This window comes from Pinus tabuliformis, chromosome 1_2 (genome assembly GCF_031772625.1).
Source record: "Pinus tabuliformis cultivar Carrire ecotype Pingquan chromosome 1_2, CPIR1, whole genome shotgun sequence".
Classification (NCBI taxonomy): domain Eukaryota; kingdom Viridiplantae; phylum Streptophyta; class Pinopsida; order Pinales; family Pinaceae; genus Pinus; species Pinus tabuliformis.
The window spans coordinates 677,221,601-677,232,738 of NC_142298.1; the positions used below are offsets into that span (position 1 = coordinate 677,221,601).

Consider the following 11,138-nt stretch of genomic DNA (forward strand, 5'->3'; position numbering starts at 1 on the left):
ATATTGATGAATGCGGGGTAAGGACTCTTATTAGATAGATGTGGGCTCAGGACTGTGTTGACTGAAGCTTTCGACATCCCGGAAGGACATGAGTAAGCGAATTGTCGATGCATAATATCGTATACAAATGACGCTTATTTCGAATGCGACTCAAATCGTAACCCGCCCGAAAACCATATCGAGAAATTCTTCGTTACATTTCTTTCTCTTTCCAATATTCAAGTTTCACCAAGCAAGTATTATTGGAGTGCCATCGCATAATATATCCATTGTTCTAAGGTTTGACGCAACGACTAAAGAAGCTGGTGCAACTGACGCTGATGGAGCTAAAGGTTACCCAGATGCAGCTAAAAAGCAGTCCATCCTTTCACCCGTACCCGCTCGTTTACTTATCGCGATGACAATTTGAGGTAGTAATAGGGGGAAGTTGGCTCAGCGAAGCTCCATCGTAATAACATCATTGAATTCATTGTTTTCCAGTCATTCATTATATATGTAATAACACTATAATAGTGAATAGTGTCCAAAGAGGAGCAGCACTCGAAACAGCAGGAGCCCTCCATCTGGTATAAGTACTCTGCGCAGCAAGGGATACTTCTAACATCCGAGACCGAAAGAAAAAGTTCTGAATAAGTCTCTGGCTTTAGCTGCTGTATTTATCAGAGTAATGGGGTGGGGTCCATGGTAATCTCAGGACTAAACACTGTTGTAGGGCTGTCATACTTATTAAAATAATGAAGTGTGGTGTTGGTTGGACCATTGTCTAGCGGTAATTTAGTTGAGGTTTACTATGGTTTGGTTGGACTATTGTCTAGCGGTAATTTAGTTGAGGTTTACTATGATCATTCCAGGTTCAATTCTCAGCTCATGCCAGTTTATCTGGGTTCTACCTCAGAATCCCCAAAGTGAAAGTTCAGTAAACGAGTGGAGTACATGGTAATCTCAGGACTAGGAGCAAATTACAGTGCTGCAGCATGATGATTGGTTCCTGTCTTTTGTGCAACTGGAATAAAGATGTACAAATTAAGCTATTCAGCCACATGCACTAAACTTAAAGTCCATTTGTATTTCTATTAACAAACATTAATTCCTTGCACGTTGTTGATGAGTTCTATAATTTTGAGCAAATGGAAAAAAAATGCAACCCTACAATTTTTTAGGTCTAAGCCAGCTAAATTTCAAAAGCTTCTTCAAATGGTGGATATCTAGCTTCTGCTCTTACCTGCCAAGATGTTTTGGTTGATAGCAGTCGTTTGATAGTTTCGTTCCTGGCTTAGGGAAGTAAAATATATGCTGAAAATGCTTGTAACGTGTAGTCTTGCCAAAATTTGAGTTTACTTTGTTTTGTTCCCGATTTTGAGATATTTCAGTAGTATGTGTTGCATTTGTCATTGTGAATATAGTAGTATTTTTACTTTTTCGATATAGACTGCATTGAACTTTGCATGACAAATAGTTGTTTTCTGCTATTGTTCTTGTATCTGTTTACTGGCACAGGATTGTTCTTTGTGAAATGTTTTCAAACTGGGTTGCTAAATGGAGGTGTTTGCATACAGATAATCATCTACGCCCCTGTAAATAAGTTGTTATATAATAGAAATTTAAAATATTATTATTAATTTAATTGGGAAAGAGATATCCTAGAGTTGTTCAATAGCCGTTCAATATAGATAGGCATTGGTGCAACTCTCTTGTTTCCTTTCTTTCTGTTCATCTTTTTCCATGAAGAATGCACATACTGATTATGAACATTCTTGTTATCTGACTAACTGGAACAGTGAGAAGAAAATATTATAGAGTGAGTGTTGATTTGCCGTTTTAGTTATTGGATTTGTTAGGGTTTATTTAATCATTTCTGTTTTCATATTACACTTACTCAAGTGCCTTTCTCTGATTAAGGGCACAAGATAACCTTTTATTGTGGTGTTGGTCAGGGCACGAATAACTGGAAAGAGGTTAGGGCTATCTTTATTCTATTGGTAGTATGTGGCCTTGGTCAGGTCAGCAAGTAATCTGGGAAGAGGTTAGGGCCGTCTTTGTTCTTTTGGCAGTAGCAAAGGAGAGGCAGGTGGACGATATGCGATTCTTTGAGGACTCAAAGCTGTTGATGGAATGGATGAGGGGAGGATATACAATAATCAGAACCTGCTGCTTCCGGATGCAATAAGGATGGCTAATGAAAGCAGTTTCTCACATATCTACAGAGAAGAAAGCACTGAAGCTGACAGTCTTGCAAATAGGGCCGAGGAGTTTCAGTATGGGCTGTTGATGGTCTGAAATTGCAGCAGATGAGGTTTCATCGTTCCCCGCGTAACAGATTCTTGAGTAGTTTTGATCGTGTCTGTGTGCTCTATCCCGAAATGGTTTGTGCTTTACCCCAGGATGGGATATTACATGCTTGAGTCTAGGATGGTCACAGCCTGCTAGGTTGCTTTTTCTGATGCCTTGGTGCATTTTGCTCTGATCCACAATGGGTAAATGCCTCTACTGTTTCTAGATTTTGAAGATTTTCTATAGATGTTTTAGTCTCTGATTACTGTGGTGATTCTTGGAAGACATTACTTAATGGGTTCCTAATTGTTTCTACAATTTTTTTCGTGACTATAGTAATCGGCAAATCGGCAACTGGGCCTGTTTCATACTTGCGTAGCAGGGGGTCAATTCCGACTGCTACCACTATAACATCTAGGTGCTTAAGTATGCCCCTTCCACAGACACGGGTAAGTGGAGGGATTTAAACCTCGAATCTCTTGGTACATAACACTTCGTTATCACAGCACTTGTCAATTGAGCTGTCCCTGGGGCTTTCCAAACTGTTTCTACTTGAAATACAATTGGACATATGAATTTTTGCTGTTAAAAAGGGTTAATCTCTCCGATACAGTTGTTTGTGTGCAATTTTTACCCGTGCCCTGATTGTATATTATGCACTTCATTTATTAGTTTTGCAGTTATGTTTGCAGGGCTGTGCAAGGTTAACTGCAGAGTGTATTGTGAAAAAGGTCATTGTCTGCAGTGGGACTGGAACAGTCAGGATTGATGGCTTTTCTCTGGTGACAAGAGGACACCTTTAGAAGCTGAAATACCTTTTAGATGGTGGTTTACAGTGGAAGAGATTGTTACTAAAACCAATTCTTATCCTAAAGCTTGTAATTATTCAGTTTCATATGATGATGACAGTAGACTGGATAATGGAAGGCTTGTGTATGACTGCACCACATAAAGTAGCCAAAACGAAAAGATCAGAGTTGCAGAGTCTCGGAGTTGAATGTTTTGCATTGGTTGTTGTCAAGAACGTGGAAGTTGTATTGAGGGTAGTCAATATGAAGGAATATTTTGTCTTGCGGTGCTCTATGCTAGCTTCTGGCTTGCATCTCAACTACCAAGAATAAGAAGAGTTTGGCTGTGGTAAATACACTTTATCAGAATCCTTCTGCTGATCATGGATTACTGCTGGTAATTTAGGCCCAAAATCTACTGTATTGATCCTGTTACAGGAAGACCTGTAAAACAATCCAGAAAAATTATTTGCTTTCCTTTCTTTCTGTTCATCTTTTTCCATGAAGAACGCACATACTGCTTATCAACATGCTTGTTATCTGACTAACTGGAACAGTGAGAAGAAAATATTATAGAGTGAGTGTTGATTTGCCGTTTTAGTTATTGGATTTGTTTGGGTTTATTTAATCATTTCTGTTGTCATATTACACTTACTCAAGTGCCTTTCTCTCATTAAGGGCACAGGATAACCTTTTATTGTGGTGTTGGTCAGGGCACGAATAACTGGGAAGACGTTAGGGCTGTCTTTATTCTATTGGCAGTATGTGGCCTTGGTCAGGTCAGCAAGTAAACTGGGAAGAGGTTAGGGCTGTCTTTGTTCTTTTGGCAGTAGCAAAGGGGAGGCAGGTGGGCAATATGCGATTCTTTGATGACTCAAAGCCGTTGATGGAATGGACGAGGGGAGGATATACAATAATCAGAACCTGCTGCTTCTGGATGCAATAAGGATGGCTAATCAGAGCAGTTTCTCACATATCTACAGAGAAGAAAACACTGAAGCTGACAGTCTTGCAAATAGGGCCCAGGAGTTTCAGTGTGGGCTGTTGATGGTCTGAAATTGCAGCAGATGAGGTTTCCTCGTTCCCTGCATAACAGATTCTTGAGTAGTTTTGATCGTGTCTGTGTGCTCTATCCCGAAATGGTTTGTGCTTTATCCCAGGATGGGATATTACATATGCTTGAGTCTAGGATGGTGACATGGTCACAGCCTGCTAGGTTGCTTTTTCTGATGCCTTGGTGCATTTTGCTATGATCCATAATGGGTAAATGCCTCTACTTTTTCTAGATTGTGAAGATTTTCTATAGATGTTTTAGTCTCTGAGTTCTGTGGTGATTCTTGGAAGACATTACATAATGGGTTCCTAATTGTTCCTACATTTTTTCGTGACTACAGTAATCGGCAAATCGGCAACTGGGCCAGTTTCATAGTTGCGTAACAGGGGGTCGATTCTGACTGCTACCACTATAACATCTAGGCGCTGATGTATGCCCCTTCCACAGACACGGGTAAGTGGAGGGATTTAAACCTCGAATCTCTTGGTACATAACACTTCATTATCACAGCACTTGTCAATTGAGCTGCCCCCTGGTGCTTTCCAAACTGTTTCTACTTGAAATACTATCGACATATGAATTTTTGCTGTAAAAAAAGTTTAATCTCTCTGATACAGTTGTTTGTGTGCAATTTTTACCCCTGTGCCCTGACTGTATATTATGCACTTCATTTATTAGTTTTGCAGTTATGTTTGCGGCACTGCAAGGTTAACTGCAGAGCGTATTGTGAAAAAGGTGATTGTCTATAGTGCGGCAGTGGGACTGGAACAGTCAGGATTGATGGCTTTTCTCTGGTAACAAGAAGACACCTTTAGAAGCTGAATTACCTTTTAGATGGTGGTTTACAGTGGAAGAGATTGTTACTAAAACCAATTCTTATCCAAAAGCTTGCAAATATTCAGTTTCATATGATGATGACAGTAGACTGGATAATGGAAGGCTTGTTTATGACTGCACCACAGAAAGTAGCCAAAACAAAAAGATCAGAGTTGCAGAGTCTCAGGGTTGTATGTTTTGCATTGGTTGTTGTCAAGAACGTGGAAGTTGTATTGAGGGTAGTCAATATGAAGGAATATTTTGTCTTGGGGTGCTCTATGCTAGCTTCTGGCTTGCATCTCAACTACCAAGAATAAGAAGAGTTTGGCTGTGGTAAATACACTTTATCAGAATCCTTCTGCTGATCATTGATTACTGCTGGTAATTTAGTCCCAAAATCTACTGTATTGATCCTGTTACAGGAAGACATGTAAAACAATCCAAAAAAATTATTTGCTTTCCTTTCTTTCTGTTCATCTTTTTCCATGAAGAACGCACATACTGCTTATCAACATGCTTGTTATCTGACTAACGGGAACTGTGAGAAGAAAATATTATAGAGTGAGTGTTGATTTGCCGTTTTAGTTATTGGATTTGTTAGGGTTTATTTAATCATTTCTGTTGTCATAATACACTTACTCAAGTGCCTTTCTCTGATTAAGGGCACAAGTTAACCTTTTATTGTGGTGTTGGTCAGGGCCCGAAGAACTGGGAAGAGGTTAGGGCTGTCTTTATTCTATTGGCAGAATGTGGCCTTGGTCAGGTCAGCAAGTAAACTGGGAAGAGGTTAGGGCTGTCTTTGTTCTTTTGGCAGTAGCAAAGGAGAGGCAGGTGGACGATATGTGATTCTTTGAGGACTCAAAGCCGTTGATGGAATGGACCAGGGGAGGATATACAATAATCAGAACCTGCTGCTTCCGGATGCAACAAGGATGGCTAATGAAAGCAGTTTCTCACATATCTACAGAGAAGAAAACACTGAAGCTGCAAATAGGGCCGAGGAGTTTCAGTATGGGCTGTTGATGGTCTGAAATTGCAGCAGATGGGGTTCCCTCGTTCCCTACATAACAGATTCTCGAGCAGTTTTGATCGTGTCTGTATGCTCTATCCCGAAATGGTTTGTGCTTTATCCCAGGATGGGATATTACATGCTTGAGTCTAGGATGGTCACAGCCTGCTAGGTTGCTTTTTCTGATGACTTGTGTATTTCGCTATCATCCATAATGGGTAAAGGCCTCTACTTTTTCTAGATTTCAAAGATTTTCTATAGATGTTTTAGTCTCTGAGTGCTGTGGTGATTCTTGGAAGACATTACTTAATGGGTTCCTAATTGTTTCTACTTTTTTTTCATGACTACAGTAATCGGCAAATTGGCAACTGGGCCAGTTTCATAGTTGCGTAACATGGGGTTGATTCTGACTGCTACCACTATAACATCTAGGTGCGTAAGTATGCCCCTTCCACAGACACGGGTAAGTGGAGGGATTTAAACCTCAAATCTCTTGGTACATAACACTTTGTTATCACAGCACTTGCCAATTGAGCTGCCCCCGGAGCTTTCCAAACTGTTTCTTCTTGAAATACTATGGACATATGAATTTTTGCTGTAAAAAAAGGGTTAATCTCTCCGATACAGTTGTGTTTGTGTGCAATTTTTACCTCTGTGCCCTGACTGTATATTATGCACTTCATTTATTAGTTTTGCAGTTATGTTTGCAGGGCTGAACAAGGTTAACTGCAGAGCGTATTGTGAAAAAGGTCATTGTCTACAGTGCGGCAGTGGAACTGGAACAGTCAGGATTGATGGCTTTTCTCTGGTAACAAGAGGACACCTTTAGAAGCTGAAATACCTTTTAGATGGTGGTTTACAGAGGAAGAGATTGTTACTAAAACCAATTCTTATCCTAAATCTTGCAATTATTCAGTTTCATATGATGATGACAGTAGACTGGATAATGGAAGGCTTGTTTATGACTGCACCACAGAAAGTAGCCAAAACGAAAAGATCAGAGTTGCAGAGTCTCGGGGTTGTATGTTTTGCATTGGTTGTTATCAAGAACGCGGAAGGTGTATTGAGGGTAGTCAATATGAAGGAATATTTTGTCTTGGGGTGCTCTACGCTAGCTTCTGGCTTGCATCTCAACTACCAAGAATAAGATGAGTTTGGCTGTGGTAAATACACTTTATCAGAATCCTTTTGCTGATCATGGATTACTGCTGGTAATTTAGGCCCAAAATCTACTGTATTGATCCTGTTACAGGAAGACCTGTAAAACAATCCAAAAGAATTATTTGCTTTGAATATTTCGATCTATACATAATTTTTTTCCCTTCTTATGACAGTCAAAGCTGTATTGATGACAATAAATATGAAGAAACGCCTTCTTACTTTTTATGAGAAGAAGACAACGACAATCTTGCCTGTGGGAATTTTGGGGAATGTTGGCTGGTAGTTTTGTTGCTTTGATATGTATTACATATAGTTCTTGCTTTTGGGCCTTGCTCATATGAAGTTAATTGAACCGTAAAAGCTGCTTGTGGCTTGACTGTATGCAAGAGCGACCATATTTGTAAATTAACTAATCAATTTTTATTCGCACTGTTAAAATGGGAAAAAGCTGTACATGTTGCTTTGCTTGTTGATCTTTAACTTTAATTGGTTACCGTTTTGATCAGTCGTAACTTTTATGAAGACAAGTATTAAATCAAAATTGTTTGTTTGTTCAACTTTGATATTTCAAAATGTGTATTAAATCAGAATCTTATGTTTGGCACTGGAGTTTAGTATGAACTAACTATTTAATTTTCCAAGAAATAACTTCGGGGAAACTTTCATCATCTCTCCTGAAATTTCTGAATGTATGACAGAGGAACGTCAACTGCAGAGGCTAATGATACCTTAGAGGAATGGACGGATTATCTATATGGATGGGAGAGCAACGGTCAACTCCAGATTTGAATGATGACCTCAAAGTGACAGATGATCTATATGGATTGTAGAGCAACGGTCAACTCCAGAGGTTCTAATGATAACCCCAAAGGGATGCACGGATTTTCTATGAATATCTTAATCTATCTTCATTCATATTAAGATGGTTATGTTTGGCAATTTTTATTCACAGCTATTTGCTTTGCACTGTGAACATGGACAAATTATATATTTTTCCGAAAAGATAAATATCAGGAAACCTTTACTTGTTTTCTTTGGAATTTATTATCTTATTGAGCAAATGTCAGCCACATAGTTTGAGTGATAACTCGAAAGGAATTGATGGACATTGGAATGGTTTCGAAAACCTTCTAAGGAAATTGATGAGAATGGATTCCTCGGGATCGGATACTAAAACCTTTAAAGGTATTAATGAGAACGGATTCCAAAACTTTCTTGGCACTTCTTACGTATTAACCCACCAAATAAGCACTTGATTTATATGTTGCAGCTTCACAACAATTCCTTCCAATCTCATTTTTCTCTATTACATCAATAATAGACTATCACATATTTCACCAACTCCCTTTAATCGCTTCAACAATTCCCTCCAATTTCTCCTCACCCTCTATTCTCTTCGACAATTCGCTCCAATTTGTCCTAGTTATAATTGTTTAATAGACTATTTAAACTATATATTTCAGTTGCGGGATTGGTCAATCTGATTTGCATGGTTGAACGGCTTGCAAGATAGTTATAATTGTCTGACTATCCTAGTTGGTCAACCTTATTTGCATGATTGACCGACTTACATTCTGAGTTGGCTAGTAGACTTGACTCACATGGTTGACTGATTTATACTTCGACTGGACAGTCGACAAGGTCTGACTGTCAAGTTTAGTCGACTGAGTGGACCAGCGTTTCCAAAATCTCAATAATATCAATGTTTCGACTAACTTTCCTGGTTGGTCAACCTGATTTGCATGGTTGACTGACCTACATTCTGAGTTGGCAAGTAGACTTGACTCACATGGTTGACTGATTTATACTTCGACTGGACAGTCGACAAGGGCTGACTGTCAAGTCCAGTCGACTGAGTGGACCAGCGTTTCCAAAATCTCCCCAACTCAATTCCTTGTTTCTCCTGAGCACGTGGGAGAGATAGGGAGAGTTACAATGATTCCTTGCTTCTCCTGAGCACGTGGGGGGACATAAGGGAGAGTTACAATGATAAAATTTGAGATATTGATATAGTGATAAAATTTGACATATTGAATGTCAATGTTTTGAGTGGACTCACCATCCATTATCATTATCAAGAATAGAGCAAACCAAAGTGACCACACAAAATGTTGGATAACCCCAAATTCTACACAGTTGGAATCCAAAAATTGATATTCGGAGAATACATACACAAATTGATATTAGGAAACATACATACACAAATGTGAGAGGATGTTAATGCAAAATTTTTGATTTGATTAATCTTGTGATTATGGATGCTGATATTCTTGAGCCCCTCTCTGTTCTCTTTTGAGGTCGATGCTGATGCTGCCGAAATTGATGCCGGTACCGCCGGTGCTTGTGAAGATGAATGCGCTTGTTAGTCATATCTATGATCTATGAGTTTAAAACTATAATGAATTTACACTATGAGGTGCATACGTTTCAGGATAAGGAGATAAGGAGATATGCGATTGTAGAGGCAAAAATAAGATGTCCATCAGGCATGCTCTATATATGAATGATGAAAAAACAAGATACTGACATGGGCACAACACTCAACACGTTCTGATATATAGATAATGTCTGAAAAAATGTGATTATTGAGGAAAATAAAAGAAATTTAGCGGGTATGGTCTCTATTTGATAGTAGAGGCAAAACAGGGGATACATATATATACTCCATTCAATGCGTTCTGACATATATGGATAAATATTGAAATAAATACATATATCCTCAACCCATAGAAGTGCAAGAAAGGCACAAGGTGCTGGGGCTGGGGCGAGGGGCTTATCTATAAGCACCTGCTCTTGTCCTCCCTTCAACAGCTTAGTCCACCAACTACATCAAATGCTAAGACTTGGGTCGTCGCGATCGTAACGTAACGTAAGTAGATAGTTCTTGAAATATATATCCCCAACCCATAGAAGTGGAAAATAAGATTTCCATCAGGCATGGTTTATATGTGAATGATGCAAAACAAGATTTGGATGTAGTTATTATATTATTTGTTGAATATTTTATTATGAGTCAAATATTCACCCATTTTAACCATCTCGAGACTCTATTTATTGATCAAAGCATTTTAACCTGTATTGGTTTCAATATTGAAGGAAGATGCAGTTAGAGAGTGTCAGGGTTGTTTAGCTTGCCTGGAAGGTGCATTGACGGTAGTCATCGAGAAGAAAACATTTCGTCTTGACATGAATGTGAGAAGTTTGCCTGTGATAAATACACATTATCAGACATTCCGACTTACTTTTGGCGGTGATAAATAAGACATTCCAACGTACTTTTGATTGCGATTACTGTTTCTCAGGAAGATGTCCGACACAATTAAGCAAAATCTTCAATATTGTTTTGAGGTGTAAATTCCTGATTATGACGATCAAAAGTAAATTGATGACAACAAACATGAAATGCTCATGAAGAGGCAACAACAGTTTTTGGCTGTGTGAGTTCTGGGAAGCGCTGGTTGGTAGTTTGGGATGTTTTATTTTTTGATAATAATAATATAATAATATCCATTTTTAAGGTCACAGCCAAGCCAGACACCAAATTGGTGTATGAGACCCCCTTGTTTGTGGGACAAGGGACCCACCTCCGCGCAGCGATTTGACTGCTAAGTCTACGAAGGCATACATACTCTACCCCCTCGAGTTTTGAACCTGTGACCTCTTAGGAGGAAACACTTAGGAGGAAACACATGCTCTTAACTGTTAGGCCCACTCAAGCTGTGTATATATATATATATATATATATATAGGACTGTAAAAGCTGCATGTGCTTCCCTGTATATATGAGTTACCGACAGTTGTAAATTGCCTACAGTTATTAAATTCACTTATTATAAAAAGAGGAACAAATACTTTATGTGAAAGACATACGGATGCAGATTGTTTGCAGAGCTGTTACATTTTATGTGGACACATCAAAGTAATGGAATAGAATCCATGGTCATCTCAGGAATTAGAAGTGTGCAGAATGATGCCTGGTTTGGGTATTCTGTGCAACAAGAAGACACACATGAAATGTATTTGATGTCTAGCTTGTAAA

At 38.9% G+C, this 11,138-nt stretch overlaps 1 long non-coding RNA gene across 2 annotated transcripts; it reads left to right on the forward strand.

Annotated features, from left to right (window-relative positions):
* The first annotated feature begins 2,012 nt into the window (after window positions 1-2,012).
* On the forward strand, window positions 2,013-7,324 carry LOC149207499 (uncharacterized). 2 transcript variants are annotated; one of them, XR_016252637.1, is made up of 9 exons: window positions 2,013-2,474; window positions 2,608-2,720; window positions 2,952-3,636; window positions 3,773-4,322; window positions 4,454-4,566; window positions 4,792-5,262; window positions 5,627-6,156; window positions 6,289-6,370; window positions 6,649-7,324. It is a non-coding gene; the product is annotated as an uncharacterized LOC149207499 (long non-coding RNA). The 2 variants fall into 2 exon arrangements; XR_016252638.1 differs by having other exon boundaries at window positions 2,964-3,636.
* The last annotated feature ends 3,814 nt before the right edge of the window (window positions 7,325-11,138 follow it).